This window comes from Tenrec ecaudatus, chromosome 11, assembly GCF_050624435.1.
Source record: "Tenrec ecaudatus isolate mTenEca1 chromosome 11, mTenEca1.hap1, whole genome shotgun sequence".
NCBI classification, from domain to species: Eukaryota; Metazoa; Chordata; class Mammalia; order Afrosoricida; family Tenrecidae; genus Tenrec; species Tenrec ecaudatus.
The window spans coordinates 138,768,195-138,780,571 of NC_134540.1; the positions used below are offsets into that span (position 1 = coordinate 138,768,195).

Below are 12,377 nucleotides of genomic sequence, written 5' to 3' on the forward strand. Positions count from 1 at the left end.
CCTGCAAAAAACAAGCCGCCTATAATTGACAGAGTAGAATTTGAAAAAGAGAGTGAAATTTTTCCACATCACGATGATGCCCTGAGAGCAACCACGCACCTGCCAAGACATCTGGAAGTGGTCGATATTTGTATCCATCCCAAAGAAAGGTGAACCGATATGACGTGGAAATTATTACACAATGTGATATGCCAGGAAATTTTTACTGAAGCGCATTCGATGATGATTGCAGCCATTTTAAAAGAACCTGCCAGAAATGCAAGTCTGATTCGGAAGACGACATGGAACAACGGATATCACTGCTGCTGTCAGATGCGTCTTGGCTTAAAGCAGATGATACCAGAAAGATGTTTAGTTGTGTTTTGTTGTTTATGCAAAAACATGCAATTGTGTGTGGATCATCATAAACGGAATATTACTGAGAAGCATTGGAATTCCAGAACACTTCACTGTGTTCACGAGACACTTGTACATGGATTAAGAATCAATTCTCCAAATAGAAAAAGGAAATACTGCATCATTTAAAATTAGGAAAGGCAAGCCACCAGGGTTATAGTCTTTCACCATATTTATTCAAATTGTTTGTTGAGCAAATAAATGAAAACTTGGATTACATGAAGAAGATTGAGGCATCCAAATAGGTCTTCTGCACACTTTGTGGTATGCAGATGACACAATCTTGCTTGTTGAAGACATGCAGGACGTGAAGCACTTACAACAGCACTGCAGGCTTCCATGTGTTCTGTGATGCAGTGTAAACAAAAAATAAATTTCACATCTGGACCAATAGTCTATGTTATAGTCGAAGGAGAATACATGAAACTTCTCAGGGATTTCCACTTGCTTGACTCCACAGTCAATGTTCACAGAAGCAGCAGTCAGGAAATAAACGTTTCAAAAAAGCACTGCACTGGTCAAATATACTTTACAAGTCCTCTTTAAAATGTTTAGGAGCGAAGACATATCGCTCTGAGGACTAAGGAGCACTTGACACACAACCATGGTATTTAAATCACCTCGCAGGCATAAGAATTTGGACTTTGAATAAGGAAGATTGCAGAAGAATCATTATATTTGAATTATAGTGCTGGCAGAGAGTACTGAACATGATAAGAACTGACTGAAGAATTAACACATCCATCTTGGGTGAAGTACAGCCAGAATGTTCCTTGAAAGCATGGACTTTGGTCATGTTATTAGGAGAAACGGGTCTCTGGAGAAAGGCAGCATATGTGGTACAGTGGAGGGGCATTGAAAAAGAGGAATGTCCTCCACAAACTGGAACCACAGTGTATGCCAATATTGAAGGGGCACCATATGCCCCGGGTAAAAACTCAGAAGGCAAAAATGGATAGAGAAGATCAAATGGAAATGTTAGATGTGGAGCAAATGGAGATTGAAGAACATGCGCAGAGTGACATCGCATTGCGGGGACTAGAACCTCAGTGTCATGAAATCACAATGTATATGAATTAACGAGTGAAAAACTAAGTTCACATTACCAAACAAAGCTTTAAAATCCCTCAAACGAGAATTAATCTCTCACAGTTTTGATACTCCAAATCTGAATTCAGAGTGACTGACTCTCAGAGAACACTTTCTCTGTGTGACAGCTCTGGAGGAAACCCCCTGTCTCTTGCGAAATCTGTGTATCTACTGCTCTCTGAAGATGTCCATGTTTCTTCCTAAAATAATTCCAAGCTGTGACCTGAGAAAGGGGGGGTCATCCCTATTCATCCTGTCTCATTAACATAGTGAACACAAACTGAACATGCCTCTCTATCACCTCACAAAACAGGCAGAGATGAGAATTTACAACACATTACACCTGCAATTTAAATACTGAATTTCAAAACCAAATAACTAACTAAATAAATGCATATTTGGGAACACAACCAAGCCAATTTGACACATCTTTTTTTGGGGGGTGGCACAATTTAATTCCTGACAGGTTATTGTAATCATTGTGTCCATAATATGGGTCCTAACCACTATATTTATAATATTCTACTGTGCTATATACATTACATACAATTAGAATTTCAGGTTAAATTTACTCTAAAATGTGCTGCCCTTTCAGAATATCTGAGTCAGGGACTGCTCAACAATTCAGGAGTCAAATTACCAAACTAAGTAAAACTGTGGCACATATACATAATTACAAGTTTAAAGAAAAACAAAATTCTTTTGAGACAAGGCAAGCAACAATTTTCTGTGACTTGCTGGCGAGCACCTGATGAATTTCCACCCTGCTGTGTCCTTGGCAAAGTTTACTTTCAAAGTTGTCTTCAAGAAAATGACAGAGAGGAGAGGAATCCAAAGCCAAGTTCAGCTTCAAGAATGCTGAAATAATATAGACAAGTACATTTGATCATAAAAATCCTTCTAAAGCCTTATTGTAACGGTCATTCTTACCTTTGCACGGAGTCTGAATGCCCCCTTTAACTGCTGCAGGGCCCAATTACCATTTGTGTATAGTTTTAGGAAATTTTTTTCAGGAAAAATAATTTTTGTTTGTTATGCTTCACCTCTTAAATAAATAAATGTTCCTTCATTGTTTATTTTAAGAACAGAGAATTTTTAAAAAATTCACACACTATAAAATAGAACAAGAGTCCTGGGGTACTGGGCTACACTCTGGGTTGCTGACTACAAGGTCAATAATGAACTAGGAAAATAGTAAACAAGATCTCTGGATAATTTCCACACATTTTATAATAGTCTGCTTACAAATTTGATTTTCGGCATAGATTTTGGTCAAGCTTCAGAGGTTCAGCTATGCCACAATAACCACTACAGAAAGGCACACGCAGAATGAGGTCAAAGAAAAACCTAGATATGAATTGGATCACTGAAAGTTGGCTACCCAATGTGTAAGAGCACAGCTACTTAATAGGATTTTCTTGACCATAATTTTTGGAGGCAATTACCAGGTCTTTCTTCTTCAGAGCCCAGATGGGTTCCTAGCACCAACCATTTAGTTAAGCGGCAGTGTAACAATTAGCTGTGCCATCAAGGTTTCTTAAAAGGAACTATCTGTTGTTATGTCTGCATATGCATTTGTAACTATATTTTGGATATATGCATGTGTATGCATTAACTATGTTTACACAAACAAGTGTATGTATTTGTAGATATAAATATACATGGTGCACAGATGCTTTACTTTTGGATCCAGCTACAAAATTTGTTTGCATGGATTTCTTAATAAAGTTCATAACATTTTTTAAACATTTTATTAGGGGCTCATACAACTCTTATCACAATCCCATTCATATACACACACCAATTGCATAAAGCACATCCATACATTCTCTGCCCTAATCACTCTCAAAGCATTTGCTCTCCACTTAAGCCCTCTGCATCAGGTCCTCTTTTTTCCCTCCTCCCTCCCTGCTCCCCCCTCCTCATGAGCCCTTGATAATCCACAGACTGTTATTTTGTCATATCTTTCCCTATCCGGAGTTTCCCTTCCCCCCCTTCTCTGCCGTCCATCTCCCAGGGAGGAGGTCACATGTGGATCCTTTTAATCAGTTCCCCCTTTCCAACCCACTCACCCTCCACTCTCCCAGCCTCATCCCTCACACCCCTGGTCCTAAAGGTATCGTCGACCCTGGTTTCCCTGTGCCTCCAGCTCCAATATGCACCAATGTACAATCTCTGCCCTATCGAGTCCTGCAAGGTAGAATTTGTATCATGGTAGTTGTGGGGAGGAAGCATCCAGGATCTGGGGGAAAGCTGTGTTCATCGGTACTACCTCGCACCCTGACTGACCCATCTCCTCTCCTAAACCCCTCTATGAGGGGATCTCCAGTGGCCGACACTTGGGCCCTGGGTCTCCACTCTGCACTTCCCCCTTCATTCACTATGGTGTGTGTGTGTGTGTACACACACACACACACACACACACACACACATATACATATATGCATATATATATATTCTTTTTTTGCATGATGCATTGAAACAAATAAAACTCCGAATGGGAAAAAAGTTCATAACATTTTACTAACACTTTAAAATAAATTAGGCCTATACTTGAACAGATCCATGACATAATCTATATATATGGAAAGATTTATGATGAGTAATGCAGTGTAGAAATGAAGCATTTATACAAGATTAAAAAGTATGTGTGTGTACTACTCAAAGCTAAAGAAAGTTATTTTAAAATAAAATTTATCCATAAGTGTTTAAGATTGACATCCACATGGTTAAGATAAAGTTAACAACTGTTGTAGTTCTGTGCCCTAATATCACTGTGCAAATATGCCACTTAATTGTTAGTATGTGTCAAATATATAAGGATATTTAAACCCAAAGCCAGTGGTTCAAAGCCACAAGTCTCTGTAGGACAAAGATGAGACAGTGGGCTTCCAAAATGATTTAATTAAAGAATGGCATGGGGGTGGCATGGGGAGCATCTTGCCTTCTTCTATGACATAAGGGGGAAGGAGAATCCAACTCTTCAACCCAAAACTAATTTCTGTGTCAAACATCTTTCCGCACTCCGACTTATTTTTTTAACCATTTCTTACACTATCTGACCTTCCCACAACATACTCTTATTTCTCTTCTGGGCCTAATACTTTGTTGCAAAGGGCATACAAAAATCAGACAGAACAAATGCGTATGGGATTTATCATGAAAGTTAATAAGTTACAATTCAGAATCAGCAACGCTCACTAAACATTTTCCTTGCAATCAGGACAATTATTTTCAGGTCTCTCGGTGGTCCTCAGCTTCAGTCAGTGGCCCTTTGGTGTCTACTATGCTCAGGAAGTGTTATGAGACTATAGCAAAGTACATGCCTTTCTATTATAGGTTTCAACCCAAAGACGGACAGCTCTCATTCTGTGGGTCAGACCATTTAGCAACTCCAGCAAAGTGCCTGGAGGCACCTACTTCACTACAAGCTTCCGGTAAAGACACTCATCTCTACTTACATGAGGAACCAAGAAGCCGGCCACCTGTCTCCTGCGCTGCCTCCTTATTTCCTGCTGTTCACATTCTTCTATTACTCTTCGCTAGTCCTCGGGAGTTACAACTGTCTGACTCCAGGGCTGAGTCTGTGCACCGCACGGTTCTCATGGTCCAAAGAATGAGCTTTTCGCATGGCTCCTTTTTCTGTCCAGTAGAGAGATCTTCTACTTATTTGTAAAGTTGCTAGGAACCTGAATGGTTTGTGTTAGTTTAGATGGTGCAGAATGGAAGAACATATTTGTGTTGATATAAGGTCCATAACTCACTATAGATTTAGAACCGACAGGCAAGATAACCCTTTATCTGATTACATGAAAGGTTAACTCAGAAGGGATACCAGCCTGGTGAATTGGATGGAATTTTTAGCGATCCGGTCAGCCTGAAGAAGGAAACTGTCCCTCTTCACCTCTGAATACCTAATGGAGCATGCAGGAGGAAGCAGTTAGTGTGCTGCCTCTGGAAACAATGTTGGAATGGATTTCTGATGTCAGGATGTTTATCTAATGAGCATGTCTTTTGTACAGGTAATGGAAAATCTATTAATAAATGGATCCTCATTAATCAAGGGCAACCCATGTAACCTTATGTAAAACAAATCACAATCTCAGAAGACACGTCAGATTTGGAGGCACACCTTCCAAAAATGGGTTTTATAGATGACAAAACACTTCAGGATAATTCATAGAATACCGTGAAGAATCAATTAGTTAAAACAAACAAAAAGCATATCCCAGCGGGACAGCAAATGTTTTGCATGTTTACCAAGTATTGAGATCAATATAATGATCCTTGGCAGAGTTGATGCAAAGGTTCTAATGCAGTCCTGTGTGAGGTCTGGCGGCACAGTGAAAACTTCTGCTAGTTCCCCAAATGTAAAAGAGAAGATATTTTTTTAATTCTATTTTTTCCACCAAGTGATGAGAATTCTTGCCCAACACCTATGATGCGAAGAGTGGCAGCTATTGAATCAAGATGAAGACTGATTTTTTGGCTCAGAGACTAATAGAGGACATGGTGCCATATGCATGAGTGTGGATACAATGGCCAGGGGTGGGGAAGAAAATTTCTTGGGGTTCATGCACACAAAAATTCTAATTTCATAACCTATGATAAAAATGTAAAGGTGCTGCCTATGTTTAAATTGGGGAATTTGGAGCTGAAATGATTGATGCAACTAAAGTGACTATTTAGATAACAATCAGAAGAGCTAAGTACTTATTGCATGAGGCAGTTACATCTTCCTTAAGCATATACTCTATCTAATATTGTAAAATTGAAGGCAGCATTTATTGGTCGCTTTAAAAATGTTGGACCAAAAGAGATGGCTGTTTTTACTGCTTTTATTAAAGACAAACTAAATGCTAAATTCTTGATGCCAACACATTCTCTGTAGAGTCCGTGAAAATGGCAAATGGCTTAAGGAGGTTAGAAGTAGACTATAGAGGCCTAAACGAAGCTTTGTTAACTTGTGACTTCCGCTGTTCCAGATAGAGCATCAATGGTACAGAAAAGACAACAGACTGAAGGAGATAAGCATTCAGTAATTGATCCTGAACATTTATTTTCCTCTATATTGGGGGTGGGGGTGGGGCGCTTCAGTTTGCTTTGACTCTGAAAGAATCATACTTTACTCTCCGTATGTTGCCAGTTATTAGAATTCACTGGATTTAGGTCATAGTATTAGGAGACACTTGGACTTGATGGAGATCTCAAGGGTAGAGGTACACATGAATAAAACCCTAAAGACTCTCTACAATTGAGTCAAGTCCACCTTATAGCCACCCCAGTGGATAGGTTAGAGCTTTCTCTGTGGGTTTCCAAGATTGTAACTTTTTGTGGGAATAGAAAGCCTCATATTTGTTGTTCTTATCACAACAAACTAAACTATGTATAAAATTTTGAGTAGCTAATATTTCAGAACACTTCATTTTGTTCTTTTTTAGAAAAGTCATTTTATTGGGGGCTTATATAATTCTTATCACAATCCATACATACATCCATTGTGTCAAGCACATGTACATTTGTTGCCATCATCATTCTCAAAATATTTGCTTTCTACTTGAGCCCTTAATATCAGCTGCTCATTTTCCCCCTCCCTCCCCACTTCCTCCACCTCATGAATTCTTCATAATTCACAAATTATTATTATTTTGTCCTTCAGTTTGTTCTTGCAAAATGTGTACACAAACGAAAATACAATCTTTTGAACATAACACAGGTGTACAAAGTCGTTTAAAATCAGGAAAAGTATGTGTCAGGGCTGTGTCCTGTCAACAATTATGTTGAATTTTATGCTGAAATAATCTAATAAATTGGGCTGTATAAAGATGAACCCAGCATCAAGATTGGAGGAAGGCTTACTATCGACGTGTGACACGGAGGACACTAGTGTGCTTGGTAAAGGTAAGTAGTACTGAATTACTTGCTAATGAAGAAAAAGAACCATATGGATTGTAACTCAATGTAAAGAAAACTGAAATCTTCACAGTTAGACCAATATATGACATCGTGATAGATGGAGGAAAATATTGAAGTTGTCAAGAATTTAATTTTGCTTGTACCCACAATCAATATTCATGGAAGCAGCAGTCAAGAAATCAAAAGACATATTGTATTGGGTAATGGGGGGCACTAAAACTCAGAAACCAAACTCACTGCCAGGGAATCAATTCCGACTCTTAGCGACCCATAGTACAGGGTAGAACTATTGACACTGTCGGTTTCTGAGATTGTAACTCTTTACAGTAGAACAGTTTAAAAATGTTGAAAAGCAAAGATGTCACTCTGAAGACTAATGTGCTCCTACCTCAAAGCAGGGCATTTTCAATGGCCTCACACGCATTTGAGAGTTGGACCGTGAATAAGGAAGCCCACACAAGAAAGAGGGAAGATGGAGGTCAGTGTGTGGAGAAGAGTAAAGGTGCCGTGGGTTTCCAGAACAAAATACAAACACGTCTTTACTGCTCTTTAGAAGTCAGGATGGGGAGATCCTGTGTCAAGTCCTTTGAACATGGTTCTGGAGAGACCCGCCTAGGAGAAAAACTTCATAGCTGATAATATAGAGCGAGGGTAAGCAAAAAAAAAATTGACGTTGTAGCTGAAACAATGGATTCAAACAAAGTAACACTTGTGAGGATCGTGCATGTGAGGCAGGTAGTTTAAATTTTATTTTTTTCTCTTGTTCTTAGGGTCTCTATGAGTTAGAACTATGTCGAGTGCAACTAACAACAGCAGCAGACTATATATGTTGTACATATGGTACATCAGCCATTCAATTTGGTCATGTTAGACTTCTTGCCAAGTAGCTGCTGAGTGTCCTTAAATAATGAGTGACTTTTTGTGAAGCATGGCCTGAAGTAATCCAGCCTAAAATAATCTAGCTCTTAATTGAAACACATTTTATCATTTCAAATTAAATCTTTATTCTTACAGATTTTTGATTTGGTAATAGTTAAACTTTATTTATTTATTTTTAGGACCTTCAAAGTTTGAACTCTTCATTTTAAAGCAGCTGCAAGCTTGAAGGGGCACTCTCACGGTTAGCAACTGGTTGGCAGGACACACAAAGCTCAGAAAGAAAATTGTTCTTCTTACACTTAACATGGATTAGAGCTACGAAGGTACATTAAAATCAGAACAGTGGTCATGTCCAGAAGAAAGCAAAGTAAGAGCTTCCAGTTGACTTCTTAGGGTAGCCGCTACTTTGTATGGCAATGATGAGGACGTGGCCAATCCAGAAAGATCCCCAGAATCTAGCTGCCCAGTGTGATGTCCAGAATTTTTATTATCACTCATCCACAGAGGCTTCATTTACTGTCTATATGATAGTCTTCAACGTTAGTCTTGATATGAAGTGTCCACACAATAAAAACAAATCACATTCTTGGAAAGACATTGTTAGTTTTGGGCTAATCCATTCTGACATCACCTGAAGCAGTCCTAGCACTCCTGCTAGCCTCATATCGAACAGAACAAAACGTTGGCCTGCCCCGCACATCCTCATGGTGTTGATCTATTAGAACCCAGTGTTGGGATGAAGGTCCTCTGTTGGTTGGTCGTTAGGCATAGGACCGCTAACCACGAGGACAGCAGTTAGAAACCCACCCGCTACGCCAAGGGAGAAGGGAGAAGAGAAGACGTTTTCCATTCCTGTACAGAGTTGCAGTCTCAGAAGCCCACCGAGGCAGCTTGAACCTGACCTACAAAGTCGCGTGTAGTCGGCATCAACTCCAAAACAGAGAGGTTTGATTTCTATTTCTTTTAACTATTTTCTTTTGAGAGGCATTTGAAAAGACAGTTTCATCTTTAGTCTTCAAAGCGATATCTTTTCTTTTAACACTTGGAGAGATGTTGCGTGAAAGATATGCCAAACACACTATGCAGTTATTTAATTTTTTTTCTTCAAGACTTTTTACGTGCATTGATCATTGATCCAAGCTGGATAAAAAAATTGAAATTGTCACTTGCTAGCACATACTACCCCACAGGATCCAGCGCCTTTGGGCACTCTTATCAGGAGGAGAATTGCAGGGGCTTAGAGGTCACCTCCCAAGAGCTGAGGACAAATGGCAAGCTTAACTCTTTCCTGCATAGCAACTATTTGTCTCATTGTATATATAGCTTAAAAAGCAGTAGAAAAAAAAAAGCTTAAAAAGCAGTAGAAAAAACCATCTACTCAGAGGTTGAACTAAAACTAAAGCCATCATTATTTTCCTAAGTGTAATATCAGTAAGGATTGAAAACGACACTATTAGAATATTAAATCTGCTTTTCCCTATCAGTTTATAAATAAAATAGATCACTATAGTAAAATATATGGAATACTGCATGCATATCAAAATTGTATGTCTTTTCACAGTGGCTTTTATGTACCATATGACTTATCACAAACATTTCACTGACCTCTCTGCTTATTAAAGTAAGTGGCAGAGAAAAAGAATGAAACCAAAAATGCAACCTCAATTGAAAAAATTCTACTTTAAGAATTAGATGGAAATTCTTTTCTGGGATTTGTGACCAATTTATTATACGATTTAGGCAAATAACCTTTCAAGAACCCAATTTGCTCCTCTGGAATTAGGGAGTAGATTGTGCTAGATTGATTTTTAAATCCCCTCAGTACCTTTGAAGTTCTGTATAATATACTTCTAACAGAAGAATAATAAATTATCTACATAAGCTTATCTTACCCACATGCCTAACTCATTTTTCAAGTTTTATAAGGCCCAAAGAAATACAAAAAGTGAGTGGATTTTTATTAGCAAAAGCTCTCTTACATCACTCAGAGATAAATTTCAATATGCACGTGTAGAATGATTGCTAAGCAAATTAATTAGATCATTTAAATATATTAATCAGTTAGTTTATTTCAGCCTTGAGGGCCACATAGCACTTCCCTTAATTTGTTTGAAAGTTGTTGATTTTCTCACAGTATTTAGGCTATTGCTATAATTTTGCTTTGTTTATAGTTTCTGTTTAAGTTAACAGAGGAGCCCTGATGGCTCAGTGGTTTAAACGCATGGCCGCCAGTCAAAAGGTCAGCAATTCAAACCCCAAAGCTTCTCTGTGGAGGAAAGAGTTGGTGTTCATGCTCAATCCAGATTTGTAGTCTTGGAAATAGTGTCAATAAATATGGGGAAATTTACCCTGTTTTATAGTGTCAGAATTGACTCAGAGACGACGCACATAACTGAATAAGAAAATAATTGTAATACAACTGAATTGTTTTATTAAATTTTGGCAATTTTTAATATGCTGCTGAAATATATGTTATAATATGAATAATATTTCTATGCAAATGCATACTAGATATTATTTCTCTATTCTTTATGCATTGTATGTTTTTTTGATAATAGGTTTTTTTAATTGTTAAATTTTAAAAATTTATTTTATTAGGGGCTCATACACTCCTATCACAATCCATACATATATCAATTGTGTAAAGCACACTTGTACATTTGTCACCCTCATAATTCTCAAAACATTTGCTCTCCATATAAGCCCGTGCCATCAGCTCCTCATTTTGCCCCTCTCTCCCCACTCTCTACTTCCTCATTAACCCTCGATAATTTATAAATTATTATTTTGTCATATCCTATACTGTTCAATGTCTACTTTCACCCATTTTTCTATTGTACATCCCCCAGCTAGGAGGTTATATGTGGATCCCTGTAATCGGTTCCCCTTTGTACCCCACCTCCCTCCACCCTCCCAGTATCGCCACTCTCACCACTGGTCCTGAAGGGATCCTCTGCCCTGGATTCCCTGTGTTTTCAGTTCCTATCTGTACCAGTGTACATCCTCTGGTCTAACCAGCTTTGTAAGGTAGAATTAAGATCATGATAGTAGGGGGTGTGGTGGGGTGGAGGAAGCATTTAAGAACTAGAGCAAAGTTGTATGTTTCATCATTGCTACAATGCAACCTAACTAGCTTGTCTTTTCCCCACGATCCTTCCGTGAGGGGATGTCCAATTGTCTAGAGACGGACTTTGGGTCTCCACTCTGCATTCCCCTTCATTCACAATGATATGATTTTTTGTTCTGATGATGCCTGATACCTGTGCCTTCGACACCTGGTGATCACACAGGCTGGTGTGCTTCTTCCATGTGGGCATTGTTGTTTCTGAGCTAGACGGCTGCGTTTTTACCTTCAAGCTTTTAAGACCCCAGATGCTATATCTTTTGATAGCCAGGCACCACCAGATTTCTTCACCACATTTGCTTATGTGCACGCTTTGCCTTTAGTGATTGTTTCGGGAAGGTGAGCATCATGGAAAGTCAGTTTAATAGAACTACGTATACTTGCATCAAGGTAGTACTTGAGTGGAGGCCCAATGTCCATCTGCTACCTTAATACTAAACCTATACATATATGCACATAGATCTCTTTCCACATCTTTATATATAAATATATTTACATAGGTACATGCTTTTATTTAGACCTCTATAAATGCCCTTTGCCTCCTAGCTCTTTCCTCTATTTCCTTTTACTTTACTCTTTTCCCTCTATCATGTTCATCCTTCATTTGGGTTTCATTAATTCCTTTCAGTTACATTACCCTTGGTCACGCCTTACCAGGCCTCCTATACCCTCCTCACCACTGATTTGTGTCACCTGATGTTCCCTTGTCCCTGGGTTTGTTAACACCACTTCTTTTCTCCCCAACTCCCCCATGTCCCCCCGGAACTGTCAGTCCCGTTATTTTCTCCTCCAGATAGTTCATCCATTTTATCTTATTTAGACAGACCTGCAGAAATAATAACATGCACAAAATCAAGACAGAGTAAAACCAAGCTTGTAGTTAGTTCAAGGACTGTTTGTTGGCCTTTAGGAGTATTTTCCGGTTGAGTATGATGGGGTTCCAAGCTGTGGCCCCAAAGTCTATTTTTGGTAT

At 38.8% G+C, this 12,377-nt stretch overlaps 1 pseudogene; it reads left to right on the plus strand.

Annotated features, from left to right (window-relative positions):
• The first annotated feature begins 1,347 nt into the window (after positions 1 to 1,347).
• The window catches only part of LOC142461086 (lysM and putative peptidoglycan-binding domain-containing protein 2 pseudogene), a 57,737-nt pseudogene continuing 46,707 nt past the window's right edge, over positions 1,348 to 12,377 (plus strand).